Below are 24,161 nucleotides of genomic sequence, written 5' to 3'. Positions count from 1 at the left end.
CGCGGACATTCAAATTTTTGGGGTGTTGCGCTATCAAAACCATTGCACTCATCTCCGGGATGAAGTGGTGGCTCTGAAAAGAGCCTTTTTGTGGGTTTTTTGTGTTTCGAAAACTTCAAGTGGTCAACACCTACTGGAAAAAGGATTGCTATACTTCCAAAAATGGTCGCAATGCATTCTGTATATTTCGCATAAAAATCTGATTCCTAGCATGAGTAAGATGGACTACATCTCTGCGAAAACATGTGTGCTACGAAACATAATATTTTCATTGTGAAAAGAGGACATACCAACATCTCTCAAAAAAGTGTAAACAGCCTTGTTGACATTGCGCCTCCCTTTCTCCATTTGTGGACCAAATGAAGAATAACGCAGCCACATTTGTTTCTGCGCAATATGGGAAAAAATTACTCAGGAGTTTGGAAACATGTCCATGACTTTCCCAAATCCTTCTTTCATTGCAAATTGCAAGGAGATTCCAGAGACATGTCCTAAACTGTTCCCTACACAATGAATAATAATAATGTCTGGATGACAGTGTGTCATCAAAGTGGCACAAAGAGGAACCAAATCTAACCACTTTGTTCTGCGTACTCCATGCCAGTGCACATTCACATGAGGGAATCCAAGCTGTGCAGCCACTCCACAGCGATCTGCATGCACCTCCAACCAATTTATCCCCACTCACCCAAAATCCAGACAATCTGCCTTCTGAAAGACACAGCCATAGCTATCTGCCAAAGTCTCTCCTTACACACCACACCCTGTAAACCTTATTGACCAATCTGTTGGCCTGCACAGTCTCATTTGCATGGATCTGGCCTCAAAATCCCTGTATGTAACACACGCGATCCGCGGACAGCCGCAGTGTCCGCAGACAAATCGTGAAATCTGAGAGTGGGGAATGAAAAGCTTAATAGTATACTCCACTTCCCCTTTGATGTTGGCTCTGAAAAGAGCCTTTTTTATTTTTTATTTTTTGGGGGGTGTTTTTGGAGGCTTTTTTCAGGTTTTATCTGCTACATGACTTCACAACAACTTTCTGATTGAGTTCTGAATATTACTAAGAAATATTGCATTACCACAATCTGTGAAAGTCATTCCATCACAAAAATAAATTGCACCATCTTCCAAAAGGTTCTCATTTTGGAATGATGACATGCCTACAGAATACATAAAAGAAGATATTTCTTCATTAACAAAACATCTTGCTATGTCTTGTTGAGGATTAAAGACACCACAAGACATCCATGCAGTCCTAGGTGGTATTTGGGAAAAATTATCTTTGCAGATGGAAATAGGTACATCAGTTCCTTTAGCAACTGCTTCGGTGCACCCTGCAAACGTATTGCACTCAGATACCCCAAATACATTCCTCCACAATCTACCACCAGGATATCTGGAGTGTTAAAAACAGCCATATTTTTACAAAGTGTAAATACACCTTGCAAATTTCTCCCTGGCACACCACACCACATAGCCTCCACTCCCTGCAATCCAAGATTGTCAGAAATGCCACACATGTTTGCATACCACTGCAGATTAGTGATAAAACCATCTCCCAGTATCCACACACTGACTCTGTCCATCTCTGCAACCACCGCCATCTTCACTACATACAGCAATGAAAACAATGATTACCCTCTCTCCCTATGAATGACACCCTCAGCACCTGATTGGCTAATCCCCCCCAGTCCCATTTCCATGCCAGATATGCTGAGAAGCCCCGGATGTGGCACGCCCTGTTTGTGCACAACCACGCTGTCCACGGACCCCATAACACGGGGCAGCCCTCTTCCCTTTCCACTTCACTCTTTGCGCCATTCCCTCATTGGCTACTGTTAAACAGTCACACAACCATCCACCAATCTCAGCAAAGACATCTACATCTAACTCTGTCATCACAGTTTAGCACTTTAGATGAACTGGTCATCACTCTGAGTACAAGTGTCCTGTGATTGCAAAGCACCTACAGCTAAAACTACTGTAAAACTCTTCAAGGTTTCTCCTGCCAGATTCACCCACATCTAGATACATCAATACAAACTACAGGTATGAATATTTTGTTTACAGTACATTTGCAACTCTTTTAAATGCATATGAACAGGGTACCTGCCATTGACCCTGCATAATCTGCAAAAAATAATACTCTAATTTCTCCCATCTCCTATAATCACGTTCACTTACAAATCTGTCTGCTTTCCAAATTTTAATTTACCCGTATTACTCATTGCAATGTCCAACCTATAATTCTCTTATTTCCTTCTGTCTTTTTCACAACCACTTACCCCTTAACACACTATTATACATTCCTAGAATGCACACAAAACAGGAGACCAACTTTTATCTTACAAAAGCATTGCAAGTACATAAAATGCATGTATTTAAAGAATGCCTGACACTTGCCATACTTGCAAAAAACTGAAAGGTTTCCAGCACTCATATAAGAAACATCTATGCACAAAATAATTAATGGAATTACACACACAAAAACATCCTCCCTTTCAATTTGTACATTTTTCCAAGCTTTATTCTCACCCTACTACAACTTCCACTAATCTATTACCACACTAAACAGTGCAACAGCAACACATACTTTCAAAAGTGCACCTCATAGGACACACCTATAAAAACTCCACTAACCCTCCTAGCAATTAAGCTGATGCCCCAAAATCCCAATTCTTATACAAAGCTATGCAATTTAACACATACAGTACCTCTTCCTACAAACAATTTCTTTTGCAAATGTAACTAATCTATTCTTGAAGTGATATTACTGTGACATTAACACACATATGTACTAACTTCCTTCTTTCACAATTGCAGTGAAGACCATACTCCTGTAAACCAGCAGTGTCTGAAGTACAAGACAGAACCCAGAAGAAATCTACTCTTTGCGTCCAACAAAGTAAGTGCAATACTGTCATAATGTTCTAACTGTTACTCAAACGCTGTAGTATTCTAGTATTGTAGAACAAACAATTGTATCAACCCTACAGCATTAAATTCAGTATTAATGATTGCACCTCAACAGGTGCATACTTTGTATTGTCATCTCAACACCAGTATAGTAACCCACAAATTCGAGAATAGGCTTCCCAACCGAAAGTTACAGCCCATTCAACAATCACACACCTCTACATACATGCCTACCATCATACTCAGACACTCATGCACAAAGCACACATACATTGCAAAACGTCCCAACCCAGACTTTCTTTTTTCTCCAACAGACACCAAAGAATGCCTACCAAAAAGCAACGCCATAGAAAGCAACGCATAAATAGAGCAAATCAAAATAAAAGTGTACAAAATAGGCATCCGCCTCTACCAGAATGCATACAGAAAATTCAAACAAAACAGCTAATACACTCACAAAGCGAAACTAAAGCAGCTTGCAGTAGAGAAACGTTGACTCCTCTTTCAAAATGTAAAACTAAACAGACAGTTATTAAAAAGACTGCAGCTACCACCACTAACAGTGCACCTATAAATCTTGATGTAGTAATACCAAAGCATACCAAAAAAATAATTTTACAAAAAATGTTCCTCCACACAGTCCTTAGAACCTTATAAAAACAGGAAAGAAATCATGTTCAGCCCTTAAAACCTACCACAGAAAACTAATCGTGGAAGCTTTCATAGACAGTGCAATCCTTCTCAAAAGGAAAGTATTTATATTAGTTTTAAACAGAATGAAACCACTAACAAAACTAACTACTAAACTGCAACAAGGACTTCTCAACAAACGGAATATCAACAAAGATAGCTTCGCAAACATCTGTGCAGCTGAGCGGAGTCACACCACCAGCACAGAACCATATTTCAATGAAGAAGCATACAAACAAAAGCAAACAAACCCAATTGACATACACAGCAGTGGACGAGGGTATGAAAAGGTTAATAATACCATCATGTAACAAGAAATGCTGCTCACACAAATATCTCCAGCAAACTTAACATCAACTCTCCATTCCACTGAACCAATACGCCCAGTCTACAAGTGGCTGTGCACATCAATGTGTACTCTTTCACATCTTTACACCAGTTCCTCAATCAATATGTGAAAGGCAAAGACAAATTGAAAATAAAACTATTACAAACTATGGACTCCTGTCCAGTGCGAAAATACACAGGACTACAAGGACATTCATTAGCCTGCATTTCTGCACCTTCCACCATATCAAAATGATAGGAACACACCATTCAACTGTAAGAAATCTTGTTCATAAACTGTACTATGCCAAAAGTCCTGCTTTAGCACTGGCCAATTTAAATAACATTCTTCTACATGGTAAAGCCAAAGAACTACTCAAAGAAATAGAGCACATCCAGAGAAAATATTTTGGAAGGGAAAGCCACTTACAAAATTCAATGGGCCTCATTACACGGTAGGCGGTAAACCATGGCACTATTAGCGCCATGGTTCATGCCGGTAATTTACCGGTACCGCCTTGGAGGAAAGGGGAATTACCGCCCTATTCCAAGGTTGGGAAGGTGGCAATTCCTCCTTCCTCCATTGCCCTTCCCCATTCCCATTTTTGCCCCATAGGGCATAATGGGAATGGGGAAGGTGCTAATTACGGTACCGCAAATTGCGATACTGTAATTAGCACCCCGGTCCCTTTGCGGGTTCGATTTTTTTAACGCCTGCTAAATGTACGGTGTCCGGACATTTCACTGGAAAAAATTTGTCAACAGGACATTTGGTCGACGTCATTTCGTCGAAAACCAAATGGTAGAATTTGTTTTTCATTTATATATATATTTTTAAGGTTGTAGTTTAGGGGAAAAAAGTTTTTTTTTAGAAAAAAAGGGGGTTTGGGGGACCCCCCCCAAAAAATAAAAAAAGGGTAAAAATAAAAAATAAAAAAATTCAACCCTTTGGTTTTCGACCAAATTGGTTCGACCATTTGTCGAGTCGACCAATTTTTTTCGATCAAATGTCTGGTAACCTTAATGTACCAACCTGCAAAGGGACCTTGTAGTAAGGCGGTAAGGGTTTACCGGTACCAGGAAAATACCGGTACCGGTAAACCCTTACCGCCTACCGTGTAATGAGGCCTAATATCTTTAGAACAGACTAGCAACAACTTTACAGATGGCAACCTTCTACTACACACATACAAAAAAGAAATACTAAAGTTTAAAAGCACATCTGCTGAAGTACCAAACCATGTGTGTGTGTGTGTGTGTGTGTGTGTGTGTTGCCGCAAGACTTTTTTATAAAAATAGCACAAAAACTGTAGACATAATGTACAAAATAGAAGACACTGAAGATTCCAAATGGTTCCAATTGGCTTTCTATTTTATTGCAGAAAACAAACACGAAATTAAAAACCCCTCAACACTTTGCAGATACTGCTCTGCAAAACTTGACAACAACCAAATACCTTCACGTGCTAGCGTTAATAACTTGGAATTATTCCCACTACCAAAACTACTGCAACAACTTAACTTGTATGAGAGCATTATAATTCAAACAGTGCACCCATTTTAAGCAATAATACGCCTTCAACCAAAAACAGCAAAACTACCTCCCTCTGAATTACTAAAAGGCATTTGTGGCAAAGTAGTTTATTTGCCATTAGATCTCAGAGAAAATGTACACACCCTGGGAGTGCAACGGCCAATAGATCAATCTTTGATTATCCTAGTAAATGGCATACCTACAAAAGACAAAAAAATGTGGCAGCAACTAGTGAACATACATAAAGTTAGAGAAGCCCTGAAATATCTAAAAGACAACAATGAATACTACAAAGAAATAGACATTGAAGAAAACCTGAGGGAAACCACCAAAATAATTCAAGATTCTTCAGGAACTGGCCAATTTCAACTTCTAGATCCTACGACAGAATCCAATATTTTAGACCATTATACAATTCACCCATTACACTCTAAAGGCACCATAGATGATGCACTGGAAACATACCAAATGCGGCAAGCCAACGGATCTCCAATCAGCATGTGGGAAAAAAGTGTAGAAGCACAAGCCTTTCCTCTACTCTTTCCTACTGGAAAAGGAGGTAGGTATGATGAAAGACCCACACAAATAACAGCATCAGAATACCGCTCTTTACAAATGTATTCTGAAGACCCCAGATTCAGACAAAACGTGGAATACATATTTCACCTTCTCTTTGAAAGTGAACTAGCAACTGTATGATACAGAGTTGCACACAAATTGAAATTAGGTACTCATTTTCAAAATATGTCTGCTCTGCAATTACTACAAAAGTGCAAGAAGAAGATGAATTTTTACAGTCAAGCATTACAAATCTTTTAGCAAACATGCTTGGTACAAAAGAATACTGGTTCTGACGACACACAGAAGTACACTGTATGATAAGAAACCTTGGCCCACCCACATGGTTTGTGACATTAAGTTGTGCAGAATATGCATAGGAAGGTTTGCACGATTTCCTACGCATATTAAACAAAAACAAAACAAATATAGATATAAAAACACCAGGAGAACTCTGCTCTCTAGTCCTGTAAATGTATGAAGATATTTCCATCATCGCTTTATTGCCATGCTACACTTAATTTGTAATAAAACAGTACCTCCCTTTGGAGTAGTGCAACACTTCTTTTGGAGAAAAGAATACCAAGCCAGAGGAGCACCACACATCCACATGCTTTTGTGGATTAAAGATGCTCCTAAATTTGGTCAGGGCAGTGATGCCACTGTTTTGCAGTTCATTCAGAAATATGTCACTTGTGAAATCTCTTCACAAATTACACATAGTGACCTACATGCACACATTTTACAATTTCAAAGACACAAGTGTGGCAACTATTGTCAGCGCAAATATAGAAACAAAGGGAAATTCTACACCAAATGTCGCTTTGGTTTCCCTAGACCAGTTTCAACAACAGGTCAAGTGAACAACTTCATGTCTACAGTTAGACATACTGTCAAAGGTAAATCACCTAATAACACATACTGCATAAAAAGAACAGAAGGATCAAAGTACATCAATCATTATAATGCAATTATTTCCCTCCTATGGATTGCAAATATAGATGTGCAATACATTGCAGACAATTCCACTGTAGTTGCACGATATGTCACAGCCTACTTAACCAAAGCAGAAAAAAGAGACTGAACACTGTCACAGAAATTGTACAGCTTAGGCATAAAAATGCTCTCCCAAAGAGAATGTGGCTACTACGACCTGCAGACCGTTTAGCCGGTACTGCCTTGTATGGAAAATCTGAAAACATAGTATAGCTAAGCCTTGGTCCTGTTAAATCCAGAAAAAGAGTTCTCAAATCATATGAAGATATAGAAGCAATAGCCAAAAATGATCCCAACAGCCAAGACATTTTGAAAAACAACTTACTGGACACATACTACCCAAATAGGAGTACTGCTTTGGAAACCATGTGTTATACCACGTACCCCAAAACTTCACATACAAAAATAATATTAAACCAGATGCGAAGAAAGGTAGATACAGAGTCGAAAATTGTGAAGGCAGACTAGTATAACTTACCAAATGCAGCTTAATTGATCATATGAAATTCTCATAACAAAAACTCCTCAACATAAAGAACTGTATTACATGTCCCTCCTACAACTTTTTAAACCATGGAGAAAAGAAGAAGATTGATTAGATACCCATGTCTCCTATGAAGATGCTTTCAAAGCAAATGAAAGCGCTATAACAAACATGACCTTTACGCAGTACAAAACAATGTTAGATAATGAACAGCAACAAGAAGAACTCCAGGTACAACTAAATATAGACACTCCTGACAGCAGTCAACCTTCTCTAACATGAAGCCAAGAACCACTTGGACAACCACTCATAGCAAATGAGGCTGAATTAGCCATGACTGAATTAGAACACACCATGCTATATGTGAGTGGTCAAATTGGTTCAGGGAAAACATTATTAATAAAAATCATCAGCAAGTTCCTCCAACAATTGACAAACAACAAACTGTCAGCTATGGTGCCTACAACATGGGCAGTGTCACTTTACATTGATTACTTCTCCTTCTAGTAGAACACCAAAACAAATTAGACTACTCTAAACTTTCTCTAGAAGCTGCAATTGAACTACGTAGAGTTTTGAAACAAATGAAAATGCTGAGATGAGGTGAGCATGATCTTCAACCTAATGTTGGCTTTGATTCACCTCAGATTACAAGAGGTCCTCAAAAAAAAGAGTTCTTTGGAGAAAAACACATTATTGTTTTCAGAGATCTTCTTCAATAAACATCAGTTAAAGGTGAACCTATTTGTAAAACCTTAGGGCACAAACTATGCCGTAAAACTCTTGGCAGCATAGGAAATGTCAATCTTTGGCAACATTTCCAATACAAAGAATTAACTGAAAACATGCCTCAGTCTGCAGACCTCACCTATGCCAACATTTTGAAAAGTATTCGGATTAGTGTTCTATCTAAGACGCATCCATGACCTATACGGCCATGACACATGTGCTACTGGTGTCCTTGTTGTCAAGTCTTGCAAGCTGTGCACAATTCAATGAAACGATGTTGAAAAATGAAATGCAACCAATAGTTCAAATTTGCTCCACAGACAAACTGGACATGCACGGTATGACACTACCCATGTGTGAACAAGCCACAGCACGGCTAAATACCTTAGAAATCTCTATCTCTAGCACAGCTGGTTCAGAGAAAATATTAAAATTACCTTTAAACTGTAGAGTAATGCTCAAACGTAACCTTGACATGGAGCAAGGACTAGTTAATGGAGCACTTGGTACAGTTGTTGGCTTTCAAGCATACCCACGTGACAACATTCAGTTTGTCAATATTCATTTTGACAAACTGTCAGAGTTTAAAAGGATAGGATGCTCAACAGCCCGATTCCTTCTTTTCAAAGACATGTATGTACGCAGAGAACAGTTTTCTCTATTTCTAGCATACGCAGTCACCATTCATAAATCACACGGTCAAACCCTAGATCAAGCATTAATAGATATTGGCAGCACAGTGTTTAAAGAAGGCATGAGCTATGTAGCACTATCACGCCTACGCACACTTGAAGGACTATTTCTAGTCAACTTTGATGCAAGTAAAGTAAACGCTGATATTCCTTACATTCTAGAATAGAATAGACTACGTGCACTCTAAGCACCTCATCTCAAAGCCTATCCTATTCCTCAAAATGCAAAAGGCTGTAAAAGAAAAGTAGTTCAGACTCAAATTATACAGGATCTCACAACCATACATCCAAAGAAATTAAAAGAAGAACTGTCTGGTCCATTCAAATTTTCAAACACAACTGGTGTAAATTGCTATGCAAATGTAGCAATCAATATCATATTTCAATTGCCACCAATTATTTAAAACATTTACTTAAACGGGACAGACCAATTATGTTTGCAAATGTTAGTCCTTCACAGAAATGCAACCAACAATCCTGACAACACTTACAATGTTTCTGGAATAAGGTAGGAATTGGACTACTGTGCTGGAATGGTCAGATTCACTATAAATACACCAGAAGATCCACAATAATTTCTAATGTACTTGCTACAAGTACTGGAAACAAAAACATACCTATGAATGAAATCTTCCAGATTTCATACATATGGAAACATACATGCACTCTCTGCAACCATGTGGCATAGGAACAAATGCCTAATGAACGCTTTGTGTATGTACCCATACCTAACTGTGAATCCATCCCATTTCAGCAACTTTTACAAAATGCAAACCATGGCAGATTATGTACTACTTGCAATTCTGATAATCATTTCACCTTACAAACACAGTCACATAGTGAATATGTAATAGTAATGCTTTTGCGTTACAATGAAGATGGTACCAAAAACAACTGCAAGCTGACCGGATTCACATATGGACAAGTATCACTTGGTAAGAAAACCTTCACAACAGTAGGCATAATCTACCACGCAGGAGCCACAACCAATGCGGGTCACTACAGTGCATACATAAAATATTGTAAACCAAAGATTACCAGCAATTCTTGTAAATGATTACTTAATATTCTTAAAACCAAAATGTATTCACTAATCTGAGTATATACATCTACAAGATGACCCCAATAACCTTTAAATACAAAAACTAATAGAATAAAACAACAGCTATCTAACAGTGAAAACTAAATATGCCAACTGGTATCTAACTACAACCAGACAACTGCAATACATATTCTTCTAAGGAAACCCTACAACACTTATTACATATAAAAAATACCCTCAACAACTTCAAAACTATCAACAGTTAGAATACGCCAACAGGTATCTAACTGCCCCAAAATTCTGCAACAACCAAACAGATAAATGAATACTGCTAAAATGCAACATGAAATAAATAGTTATAATACGCCAACAGGTATCTAATTACAACAATAGTACCACCACTGTCAAACCAAAAACCATACACCTATTCAATTCCTCCTACTAAAATCAACCACCGAAAAATATTGTACCATAAAACCAAAAACCATAAACCTATTTAATTCCTCCTACTGAAATCAACCACTGAAAAATATTATACCATTACATAGAACGTTTTTTTAAAATCCTGCATGGATTTTTTCCCCATAGTCCCAATGATTTTACGAACAAACATAGGAACTGGGCAAATTGTACAGTACACTGGTAAAGCATAGTGCTTGTAAAGTACTAACAATGAGGGTCGACAAAGTACAGAAATGTCTACTATGCAATGCAATAACTTGTTACACACTACTTTAACTAACATGTGATCTTTTCTTTTATCATAGAGAATGAAAAAACAATGTCTGCTCGAATTTCCCATAGCATGAAAAAACTGCATACAACCTCAACAAAGCAAACAGTAAGTATACAAAGATTGGAGTCACAAACACAGCTACATAACACACCCATGAAAGCAAACACCTGACCACTCACCACAACCCAAAATGTTTGCTTGCATGGGTGTCTTATGCTGCCGTGGTTGTGACCAGTGCCTACAGTCTTGGGTGCATGGCGTGGACAAAACACTGCATACAGCCTCAAAAAAAGCAAACAGTAAGTATACAATGATTGGAGTCACAACCACTGCAACATAACACACCCATGCAAGTGAACACCTGACCATTAACTACAACGCAAAATGCCTACAGTCTTAGGTACCAACATTCTCTCCACAATCCAACAAACCAACTACCACACACCATGTCCACTGTCCTATACATACTATTACACTACTGGCTACCAGTACACAAACTTTTGAAAACATACCCCCTATGCAGCCCACATACTACAGTCAAAATGTTTGCTTGCATGGGTGTGTTATGCTGTGGTGGATGTGGCCAGGGCCTAGAGTCTTGGGTGCAAGACTCAAGGCCCTGGCCACAACCACTGCAGCATAACACTCCAATGAGAGAGTGTTATAAAAGTAAAAAGATTAGAATGGCTGCCCTGCGCAATAGCGTGCACGTGCCATCTGGGTCCTTTAATGATGCATGGCCTGGAAAGGGGACTGTGGATGCTGTGGATAGTTGTAAAGGTACATGGGGGCGTGGCCTGGAGCTCATGGTGAGAAGAGGCTGAGTCGCCGAGCTCCAGCCGAGACGTCGCATCCTGATCCTTTTTAGTTGGATATAAAGGCACCTTAGATAGTAAAACGCAGCCACGAGGGTAGCGAAAGCGGATCCCATCACGGTCCAACAAGTCTGCCGAAGAATCGGACCTGCAGAGCTTGGGAGATCCCGTTTGACTTGATCCCCCCATGCCTATAGCTGCATCCAAGATGGCGGCCGTTTCTTGAAATCAACGCCGGAAGAGACAGAGCAGCCAGCCGCCTCCACTGCAAGTGGCACACAACAGCAGCGTCTGGGAAACCGCAGCCAGAGGGACTCCTATCCCGCCCCATGAGCACAAGCAGAAACTAGCTGGCGCCTATCCCAGAGAACCGATCTGGTGGGTGAGCTGCGGCGGGGCGCCCGTCACGGCGGAGGGAGGAAGCCCCGCTCGCCGAAGGCGGAGGGAGAGAAGACGATCCAGCCGAGAGTCATCAGGATCATCCACCCGCAACTCCACTCCAGCGCTCCCAGGGACAATAAGTTTAAATCCCACCCGCGACGGAGTGTGCCGAGGGACAAAAGATCACACATTTGTGGACGGAGGTGAAGAAGAAACTACATTAACACGCAGATCTGCAGAAAACACGGTGGTCCTGCCTCCCGTGTAGCCTGTGGATCCTCCGGCTTCGGAGAGGAAGAAACAGATAAGCCAAAGGTGAGAAGGGCTGTGGGGCAGTCATGCAAACAGCGGAATCATTGGGACTGCCATACTAATTGAAACACTGGCACACCACATTTGTGCAGCAAAAGCCCCCCGCCGGAACTACCCAGAAGGGCATGGACAATCAGGCCCAAGTGCACACAAGGGAGTGGCAATCCCCCAATGTGAGAGCCCTGTACATCACACCGAGGCACTGGAAAAGCATCTGAGACACCCACAACAATGAACCATAAGAGCTGGAGGGTCAGGAGATTGGCTCCTATATGAGCAAAAGACTGCAACGGATTGACTCAGGCACACTCGCCAAGACCCAAAATCCTCCATCCAGACCAGCATTGGAAACTAGAACATACTGCCCCTGAGTGGGCACCACTTCACTGAAGCTCCACCATGTCCTCCAGAAACAAAGGGAAACCAATCACTATGGACACATATGTCACCACTAAAGCACAGAGACCAACTCAACTTCACCCTTCCACTCCAGATCTCACGCAGACAAAAGAAGGAGAATCCAATGCCCAAGTGCTGGAAGCCATAGCATCCCTGTGAACATTTATAGACTCAAAGACTGACGAATTCAGATCTGACATGCAACTTATGCGCCAGGATGCCAGGAACCTAACCGAAAGAGTGACATATGCCGAGACAACTATAAGGGAAACAACAGAAGACACAACAGATCTAAAGGCCAGAGTGACGGACCTAGAGAAGAAAGTGGCCACACTTGAGGCAAGATCTGAGGGTGCAGAAGGACGTGCTAGACGGGGCAACATCAGAATACTGGGAGTACCGGAAGGTTCTGAAGGTCTGAATCCAACGGCTTACATAGAGACCCTGTTAGAACAGGAGATAGGTGTTGAGAAACTAACGCAAGGCTTCGCAGTAGAGAGGGCGCATAGGTCCCTCCAAAAGAAACCCCCGCCTGGCTCACATCCTCGCCCCATAATAGGAAAAATACGTAATTTTCAGGACAGAGAGACCATCTTGAAATATTCCAGGGAGGGAGGAATCACAGAACGTGGTAACTCCAAAATAACCATTTATCCAGAATATACCCCAAAAGTGCAGAGGGACCGAAACTCATTTGTGCCAGTTAAGGCAAGGCTCCGGCAGTTAAACTTGAAATACATGCTGCTCTACCCATCAAGATTAAAGGTCATTTTGAAAGGTCGTGCGATATTCCTAGAGACTCCAGCAGCCGCCAATATGTGGATGGAACATAACAACCTGGCAGAAGGTAAAGATCCCCCTCCTATAGATGATTGAGGCAAAAAACGAAATAGCACGCATGATGAGTGACCACCCCCTGACCCACAACCCCAACACAAACAAAAGGCAGCTAGAAACCAAGAAGGTCACTCCCACAACAGTTTGCTAAATGGACGCGGCCCTCGCTCGGCCTCCCGCCAGGCGCAAGGCACAACCCCCACAAACAGACCAGGACAGGCCAGTTGCCGGTACGACCCTGCTCGTGCCCGAAACCCGGACGGGTCCAGACGGCGCGAGAGTGCCTGAGCACCGCAAGGGAAATGCAGTCGCTAGGCGCACTAGTTCCAGTTACGTTAACTGTTTTGTTAATTACACAGTCTTCGAGTTACTAAAACCAAGGAAGCACGGAGCAGGACAACCTCAAGATTTGAGTTCTGGCAGACCCAGGAATCCAAAAGGGAGACGTCCTAGCTGGAAGCAGAGATCACCCCAGAACGCCAAAGTGGACCGAATAGATGAACTCACTACACCAACTAAATGGCCACACAACTCAAAGTGATGACGTGGAATGTGAAGGGGATGGGCTCATATCTTAGAAGGAATCGGATTCAATCCTATCTCCGCAGAAAGAAAGTCTCGATTGCGATGCTTCAAGAGACCCATCTCACGGAAGAATCCCTAACCAAGTTATCTGAACGATGGGGTGGAATCGGAAGAGGGGCATTTTACTCCAGATACGCACGGGGTGTCTTCACGTGGGTGAACCCAAATGTACCATTCCAGCTACTGGGACTGGAGGCCGACAAGGAGGGCAGATAACTAACAATGTGGGGAACCATTGAACACATTGCAGTGTGCCTTGAGAACTCCTACTTCCCTCAACATGGAATACCCTCTCACCTCAAAACACTATGTGCTAAAATGGTGCACCACAGAGGAGGAACCTTTATATGGGGAGGCGATTTCAACTGTGTGAGTAATGGCACTATTGCCAGGTCCGAGCCTCCCCGACAACCACGCAACGCTGCTACCCAGGCACTCAACAGCACAATTGAGCACCTCAATCTGGTAGACATCTGGAGAGAACAACACGCCATCGAGAGGAACTACTCTTATTACTCATCCCCGCACAGGATCCACATGAGGATAGATTATCTGTTCATCGAAAGGGAACAAATTCTGATGACAGAAACCACAACATACCTAGGCAGATCAATCTCAGACCATTCACCTCTAATTAAGCAGTGGAAACTCAGGGGACCTAGGCCACCGATCCCGACGTGGAGAATGCCCACCGCAGCTCTCACTGATCACGTATTCAGGGAAAATCTTGGCACTAAACTGGAGGACTACATTGTCAACAACAAAGGCTCCGTAGCAAGTTGGGCCACACTATGGGAAGCCATGAAAGTGGTGACACAAGGAGAAGCAATCTCAGGAGCGGGGGTGCATTCGGAAGCAACTAAAAAGAGAACTGGATGAACAAGAAGCGGAGATACCATACTTGGAAACCAGCACCGATGTCACGCCAGAGATAGAGTCGAAGTTGAAGGAAATCCGAGAGGATTGCCGAACAGCCTGGGATCGATTAGCTAAATTTGATTTTGCAACGCACACTGCCAGAGCTCACAAAGAACCCGACAAGCCAGGCAGGTTGCTGGCATGGCTGTGTAAGCACGAACATCCAAGACATCTCCCAATCGAGATTACAGACACAGTTGGGAAAACGCATAAGACACAACAAGACATCAACAATTCATTCGTTGAATTCTACTCCAAATTGTATGCCCATGACAACTACCTGGAGAGGAAATCAAGGCCACTTTAGAAGAGATAGGGCTTCCAAAATTGTCTGCTGAACAGAGAGAGGCACTAGAACTAGAGATAACTCCAGAAGATGTCACAGAAGCAATCAGATCACTGGCTACGTGCAAGAAACCCGGCAGCGATGGCCTTCCACCCGAATTCTACAAAGCGTACGAAGCAACTCTTACCCCAATACTGCACAAGGTTTTCCTGGAAGCATACGAGAATGGGATCCTACCCAACACCATGAAGGAAACAGTCATAATCCCTATGCTTAAACCGAATAAACCACCTAACGACTGCGATTCCTACTGCCCATTGGCGATGCTGAATTATGATAGTAAGAACCTGACCACTATACTGGCAAAGAGACTGGCAAGGGTGGTAGGAACACTAATCCATGAAGACCAAAATGGCTTCATCCCAGGACGCAACACCACAGCCAAGCTGAGGAGGCTCCAACACATCATGGCAGAGACCCTCACGTGAGACGAAGATCTGGCGGTACTCTCGCTCGATGCCATCAAGGCCTTCGATTCCATATTCTGGGAGTGGCTGGTTGAGGTGCTGAGGGAATTTGGTTTTGGAAAAAGCTTTGTGAGATGGGTCAAGGTACTTTATAATTCACCTGTGGCTAGAGTGAAAACTGGTGGAACCATTTCAAAACCTTGGGCAATACAGCGAGGCACCAGGCAGGGATGCCCACTATCACCGATGTTATACATCCTGGGCCTCGAGCTGATAGCTATTTATTTCAGAAAACAGTACTTTGATGTGGGCATAAAACTGGGCAGCGAGTACTCCATAATATCATTATACGTGGACGACGTGCTCTTATACTTAAAAGACCCTCAACCTAACGCACAAGTTGGATTAGTCATCCTCGACAACTATGCATACTACTCAGGGATTAAATTCAGCAGGAGGGAATCCTGCGTATTCCCACTGGCCAGACTCAGGGACTTGGAGGAAACGGACCTGCCGGAAGTCGGGGTAAAGTGGCAACCTGAAATGTTTCGATATTTAGGACTCAACATGAAGCACACCCCAGAGCTCACACACAAACATAATACAGAAGCTGTAATGAGAGGGCTGCGCAAATCCATGAAATTTTGGTCAAAACTCCCACACTCGATGATGGGCAGAGCAGCTATTACCAAAATGATAATCCTACCCCGATTCCTGTATTGCTTCGTAAACATCTGGCACTACATCAAACCACCTTTCTTCAGGAAGCTCGAAACACTGATTAGGAACTTCCTATGGGGACCGACTAGGCACAAATTGTCCTTAACAATTCTTACGCTACCTTATAAAGAAGGTGGGATACAACTCCCTGATTCACATGTTCTGGACTTGCAGCAGGACGATGAAATTCTGGTCTAGGGTAAAACAGACCTGCACAGATGCGGGGATAACCAGGTACGAATGGGTCCCGAAAGAGTGCTTATTAGGCGCCCATCCCAGAGTGAGCAAGTACAAACACGTTGTTAAATTGATGGACGTCTCCTGCATCCTGGCTAACAGAGTCATAGCGATGGCATGGAAGTCACCAGGGGGCCCAAGATACGAACGCTGGATCAAAGACTTGCAAACATGGACCAAAGCAGAAACCAAGGCCTGGCAGGATGGGGCCATTACAGGGGAAGAAAGCACGGACGATACTCTCGAATCATGGAAGGCCCTCCTGAGAGATATACACTTTGCCGCCGACCACAAGCCGCCATGACTTGCCCACCCACGCCAGTAAGGTTAAAAGAGAAGCTCAACTACACCTCCAAAGGCACCTGATACTAGCCCCCCTAACACCCGAACTGTTAGTCCTCTATACCCTCAGTCCAGATTGAATGTTGAGGACATTATGGCGTAACTTGAAGACTGTTCCGGTTAACAGTTTACCATGTTGTTATTTGTTAACTACTATTAGTTATACGAAAGAGAAAGGCATTCTACGGCGCTTGCCATTTGTCTCATGTCAAACACCACTTGTATTCAAATAAGTAAATGTTAATAAAATATGTTACAAAAAAAATAATAAAGGTACATGGTCCTCGTTGTATACTAGAGAAAAGTATTTGGGACAGAAAATTGTTTCTACCATTTTTCTCTAGTACACAATTATCCTTTATTCCCATTAGCATAATAGAAAATGCTAATGGAAATGTAGGAGAATCTTATTGAGTCAAACTACTTTACTGAGAAATGTAAAGTAGATGGGAGTCTACAAGATTATTTTTATTTAGCTCTATTTTTTAACTGTGAAAGGGGGTTCCTTTGGGAACCTTTCTTTTTGGTGTTTTTTGATTTTACATTTTTTGTTTGATTTTTTGTTTTTTTAATTGGAAGTTGCCAGGAATTAAGGTGGGGGGGAGGTGAGAGAAGGGCCACCAACCACAGACAAGGAGGGGCAGGTGCATAGGGTAGATATTGGGCCTGTCTTAAATGTAAGGTAGGGGGCAGTGTTTCTCGTGCTCCTTGATTACAGTCTCGAAAGCACTTCGGAGCTGCTCCCCCCTGCAGAGTGGTGTGTTGAGGCATATCCAGAGTACTGTTGTATTGGAAAGATATGGATCAACAGCCTCTTTTATGGCTTGCAAGGTAGCTGGTCAGATCTTCTGCCCAACAGGAGTGGCCTGTGTGGTGGTAGTAGCGATTGAGGAAGATGGGGTAGAGAAAGAGAACCTATTACTTCCTGAGAAAGGCACAGACTTTCTTAGAGTATCCCGGTGGTTGGATTTGATGTGGCATCACATGGAGGTGGTCTCGTAGGAGTACTGCCGCAGTTGTCCGCGAGTGAGTACAATGTTGCACTCAGTGCATTTAACCTTTGTAGCCTTAGCCTTCGGTGCAACCCCAACTGTGGTAAAAAGCTGCCACACCCATGACTCTCTCTGGATGCTACAGGTAGGCATTTCCTCTATCTCATCTTCCTGGTCCTGTAGATTTTTGTTGTGCGTGATTGCACTTTTTCCATTGTGGAGACCCTCAAGGTGGTAGTGGTAGTGGTGGCTCCTGAGGATGAGGGATGGCCATGGCTGATGCCATTTTTGAGTTAAATAGTAGTTGTGCTAATATTGTTCAAAGCATGTGCTTTCTCCTGGATTGCAGATTACAAATCAGTGATAATAGGTCTAGGAGCTGTGCAAGGGTAAATGTTCAACTTGAAACTTCCTAAATCAGCTGAAACTGCAGTTTCGAACTGTTCACAAAGTATGGACCCGTTGATGAACACGTCATCACACTGCGTATGCTTGGTTCCCTGGCACTGTCCGAACAGTCCGCAGTGACGTCAGACGTCCACAAACATCGGTGAACAGGAAACATTGCTAGGAGGTGGGGAATTGCACCGTTTTAATTGAAACATTCTAAATTGGCTGGGAATGCTGATATATTGGGGTACGTATGATATTAAGAAGTTGTAGCACATTTGGGTGCACTGGTAAAAATCTATAAAATTGAAAGAAAAAACTTTGTTGAAGGGACGCTATGGTTAAGTTGCACTAAAGAAAACATGAAATTCAGTGACAAATGTTAAAGGGACATTATGGTTACAAGTAAAACCGAAACCCCCAGAAATTCACCAGTTTTGGTAAGCTAAGCAACCATAACTCACGCCACCACTGTGCACTGCTGAGACTAACACCCAGGACATCAAAGATGACATCACAAATGTCATTAATATATATATGTATATATATATATATATATATATATATATATATATCAATCAACAAATGCCAAGCTTGTAGTGTTGTCCATCAATCAGTGACAAACACCTTAGGCTCAGCAAAAATTAGCAAAGCACTCGATCCCATGTACTTAGTGCAAAAACATGTCTTTATTCTTGTTAAAAATTCAGCATCATGTGAGACCACATACCAGTCAGCATGCACTTACGACTAGTTTACAAAGTCCTCAAACCGCCGATTCTTGTCACGCTTCCATCTCTGCTCGGGGACTTCCTCGGGTGAATAGTTACAGCCTAACCATATCCGGCTTCTTTATTTTTACCAAGTTCAGGGAACACCCTATGTCTGGTCACCGCCTGGATTTCGCCAGGAAAAATAGTTTTGAAGCTCCAGTCACATGACCGTTCATACATTTAAAAGGCCAAACTCGGATCTCAGGCTGGCAGTTCCACGATTAACATTCTGGAGTTTGATAACTGATTTAAACTGAAGGCATTACTGGGCAAATAAGTCATCACATCTTTTAGGAGTATCGGAGCAAACTCCTTATGCATCTTAATATTACACAGTGTACCAATGTTTCTATTTGAAAAATCTGTATTCCAATTAATATGTTATCGGGTCGGCTGTTCAGCACCTTGGAGGCCCCCAGTCCAGTGCCTCGGGGGTTTGCTGGGGGGGGCACCCGGTTTATATGGGAGCAGGGTGGGCCTTACCTATGTTGTGCGGACCCTGCCAACGTACTGGCAAGAGGGCCCCACAGCACCATGGCCCGTGTTGTAATTGGCTCGCGCTTTCGCGTGCCTTTGTTGTCCCGTGTGATAGAACGGCTCGGCGTTCTACGCTCGGGGTGACGGTTGGAGAGGAAGGAGCAGGGAGGAGATTGATGGTCACGTAAAAGGTTGAAGAATAAAGTAACTTAACACTTACCTGATTCCAGCATTATTACACTGGCGACGAGGATTTCTTCAACCTTCAACCCACGCGTTTCACGAAGCCGTGTACCATCACTTAATCTCAGCTGGTCTTCTGTACCGCGCTCCCTGACGAAGCCGAGCGTGGCTCACGGCGCAGTTCACAGCCGTTGGCTCCTGGCTGTCTGAGGAGTGTTGAGTCGGGCCGCGCTCCCGGATGGGGTCGAGCGCGGCTCGCAGCAGTGTGCGCAGCTGTTGCTCCTGGCTCGCTGGGATCCTTACCCACGCCGCGCTCCCGGACGAGGTCGAGCGCGGCTCACGGCAGTGCATGAGGCCGCTGGCTCCTGGCTTGCTCAGGGGTCGTAACCCAAGCTGCGCTCCCGGACGAGGTCAAGCGCGGCTCTAAGGGGTATTGCAGCTGCTGTGTTTTGGTTCCTCGCGCCCTGCAGCAAATCTACATCCGCAGGTGAGAGGCGAACCCTGGGTGGGGGGGGCATAGTCCAGTGGATCTTGTTGGCCCGGGAGGGCTCCCACAGAGAACACGGTTTTCCGCGTGTGTTCGGCTCGCCCCTTCCCGTGAGGAGGATATACTAGGAGTTTCCTGTGCGTCGGTGGGAGGGGTTTCTTCGGCGGTGAGGACAGGAAGGTTAACCCCTTGAGAGTGGAAGGTTATGTGACTGCAATTACACGGTTGGCCACTTCCTTTTCAGTCAGGAGGAAAGTGATTGCGCCTGTGGATTGTTAGTAGGCAATTTATATTGTCTGGCATTCTGCAACCGCCAACCAATTGTGGCATTTACATTCAACAAATCTGTTCCTTCAAAAAGGGTTGTGGATGAGATCAACCTGATCTGGTCACGTGCAGACTTTTCAATTATTCCCATCTGCGGGTGGTGAGGATCCTTATTTCTTTAAGCCATGCAGCACAGTAATGCTCGCCCTCCTCCAGCTTTTCTTCCCAATCCAGGAGAGCCCCCCATTGCATGGGAGCTTTGGGTGGACACTTTCAAGGTATATCTGAGAGCGTCAGGGGGTTCTAGGATGTCTGATGACGACAAGGAAGCAACCCTACTTAATTGTCTTGGCACGGAGGGTTTGAGGATCTTCAGACATCTTCCAGGCCAGGATGTAGTGGCTTTACCTTCTGGCGATGGTGAGGGAGAGGGAGGGCAGGGAGTGGTTTTAACATTTGAGACTGCTCTTAAAAAGTTGGAGACACGATTCGGCAAGAGAGCCAACATTGTGCTGGAGAGGTATCATTTTTTCTCGAGGGCACAGGGTCCTGGCGAGAACATTGACTCTTATGTGACGGCTCTACGCGCCCTCATTTCTACCTGTAAGTTCACGGGGATTACGGATGAATACATTTGTGACCAGATCATGATGAGGACGAGTGACTCTAAGGTCAGGGAGAGGTTATGGACAGAAAAGGACCCTCCATTGGAAAAAGTGATAGAAATAGCCCGTGCCCTGGAGGAATCAAGGAAGAGCGTCAAGGAAGTAACAGAGAAGGCGGACATCGTAAACATGGTTCAGCCACGCAAGACTGAGGACAGTCGTGCCAGGGACAGGGATCAAAGGGCGATGTCAAGTAACAGGGATTTTTGCAAGAAATGTGGATGGAGGGGTCATGTTGCAGGAGCTAAGGAGTGTCCTGCTTCTGCAGTTGTGTGCAGAAAATGCAAGGGAAGGGGACATTTTGCCCGCATGTGCAAGGCTGCTCCACAGAGGGAAGTTGTACGTATGGTAGATCCTGATGAAGATGATAGAAATGTAACGGTTGTAGGATATGTCAGCCCCTCCTCTGCGGCGGAGGGTGCGCTGTTGAGTGTGGGACCAACCAATAAGAGTGCGTGGGCTACCCTTAGTGTGAATGGAGTTCCCCTTAGTGTGTTGGTCGACACGGGTTCTCCATACACCATGATTTCTCCTGAGCTGTACAAGGCCAAGTTCCATAAAGAAGTGTCTGATTTGAGTCCGCCTGACATCAATCCATGTGCATATGGACGTGTTCCAATTAAAGTATTTGGATATGACTGGGTTGATATAGAATTCCATGGCCGGAAGACTAGAGGAAAGCTGTATGTAGCTCATAAGGGTGATCCGGTTATTGGTTGGGATGAGCAAGCTGCCCTCGATATAGAGGTTCGCCCGGGTAAAGATGTTCCTGTTTTGTGTGTGAGCAAAGGAAGAGAAAATAGTGTGGGTCATGGTAGCTTGTTGACACCTGAAGGTCTTCAAGAGAAGTTTCCCTCAGTTTTCTCCTCTGTCCTGGGCAAGTTGCAAGGTTTTTCACACAAAACTGTGCTTAAGAGGGGTGCCATCCCTGTTGTGCACAAGGTCAGGCGTGTACCTATCATAGCACGTGATGCACTGAGGACGGAACTTAACAAACTCATGTAATCCGGTGTGATTGAGGAGGTAGAGTCCTCAGAGTGGTTAGCGCCTATTGTCTTGGCGCGCAAATCCGATGGAGGCATGAGGATGTGTGTCGATCTCAGAGATTTAAATTCCAATGTCTGGATCGACAGACATCCTTTGCCTAATATAAATGAAATGCTTTCGCTTGTGGGAGGGGCGTCTTGTTTCTCTACGCTAGATTTGTCCTCTGCCTATCACCAGGTGGATCTGCACGTTGAATCACGCCCTCTCACCTCATTCATTACACCGTTTGGAGCTTTTCGTTTCCGGCGGATGCCTTTTGGTTTGGCCTCTGCTTCTGCTGTTTTTCAGCGAGTTATGCAGAAGTTATTTTGTGGAGTGGATGGGGTGGAGTATTTTCAGGACGATATCTTGGTGTGGGGCAAGTCACGTAAGGAACATGATGAGAGGGTTCTACAAGTCTTAAGCATTTTGGAGAGGAGTGGTCTGACGGTCAAACTGAGTAAGTGTAAAATAGGGGTGGAGAGTGTAACATATCTGGGACACACTCTTGATGCCAAAGGGACACATCCCAAGGCTGAATTAGTGAAAGCATTGTGTGAGGTGTCTCCACCCACCAGTAAGGACCAGTTAAGGTCGTTTTTGGGGTTGGCTGAATATTACAGCAGGTTCATTCCCATGTACTCCGACAAGACAGTTGCCATGAGAGCTTTGCTAAAAAAAGGTGTACGGTTTGATTGGTCAGGGTTGTGCCAGCTTGAGTTTGAAGGTTTGAAGACTCTGGTAGACCAGGCTCCATCTTTAGCGTCCTTTTCTCCCTCAAGGAAGACAGTTTTAACAGTGGATGCTAGTGAGTATGGTGTAGGGGCTGTTCTTGAGCAGAGTTTTGAGGGGTCGTATCGCCCCATTGCATTTGCCTCCAGGGTTCTTAGTGAGAGTGAGCGTAGATATGCTGTCATAGAGAGGGAAGCCTTGGCCGCAGTTTGGGCATCCAAACATTTCAGAACATTCTTGTGGGGGATGGAATACACGATACGCACTGATCACAAGCCCCTGGTGCACGTCTTGACTACTAAGGGGTTGTCCCAAGCATCCTCTAGGGTAATGCGTTGGATGGCCGACATGAGTGAGTATAATTTTAGAGTGGAATATATAGCTGGCACTAAAAATATTGTTGCGGACTGTCTCTCTCGTTTTCCCCGTCACGGTATATGCGTGGCAGATCCATCACAGTGCGTGGCGGGTGACGAGTATGTGTTAGTGGCCAAGGTGTTTCCGGCCGTCAGTGAACAGGAGTGGTGTACAGAGTGTGGACGAGATCCAGTATTAAAGAGCATTAAAACAGCTCTCGCAACTGGTGTGGGCAAGGATGATTTGGATAAATCGTTCGGTCAAGTGTGGTCGGAATTGTCGGATGGTCCGTGGGGCATTGCTAGGGGTGCCAGGTTAATACCACCTGAGTGTCTAAAGGGTAAGTTGGTTGAGTTGGCTCATGAGGGGCACATCAGTAGATCCATGACGAAAAGGAGGCTTAGAGAAGGGTATTGGTGGCCCAAGATGGCTGAGGAGGTTGAGAGGGTAGTTAAAGATTGTGTGCCCTGTTCCATCAGCGATAAGAGCAAAACAACCATGCCCCAACCCATTCAACCTGTGGAAGTGCCCCAAGATGTGTGGTCAAAAGTGGCCGTGGACATTATGGGTCCCCTAGAAGCTTTGGGTGGAGGTTTGAAGTATTTTATGGTGTTGGTCGATTACACCTCCAGGTGGGTGGAGGCCACGTCTTTGTCCTCAGTGACCACGGAAAAGGTGATTGATTTCTTGTCATCGGTGTTCGACAAGGAGGGAGTTCCTGCGGGGATCGTCACCGACAATGGTCCCCAGTTTGTATCGGGTGCCATGCAAGAGTTCTTTTCTAAACTAGGGATTTGTCACCATAG

Source organism: Ambystoma mexicanum, chromosome 8 (genome assembly GCF_040938575.1).
Source record: "Ambystoma mexicanum isolate Mex_15411 chromosome 8, UKY_AmexF1_1, whole genome shotgun sequence".
Classification (NCBI taxonomy): Eukaryota; Metazoa; Chordata; class Amphibia; order Caudata; family Ambystomatidae; genus Ambystoma; species Ambystoma mexicanum.
This window is presented reverse-complemented; position numbering follows the sequence as displayed.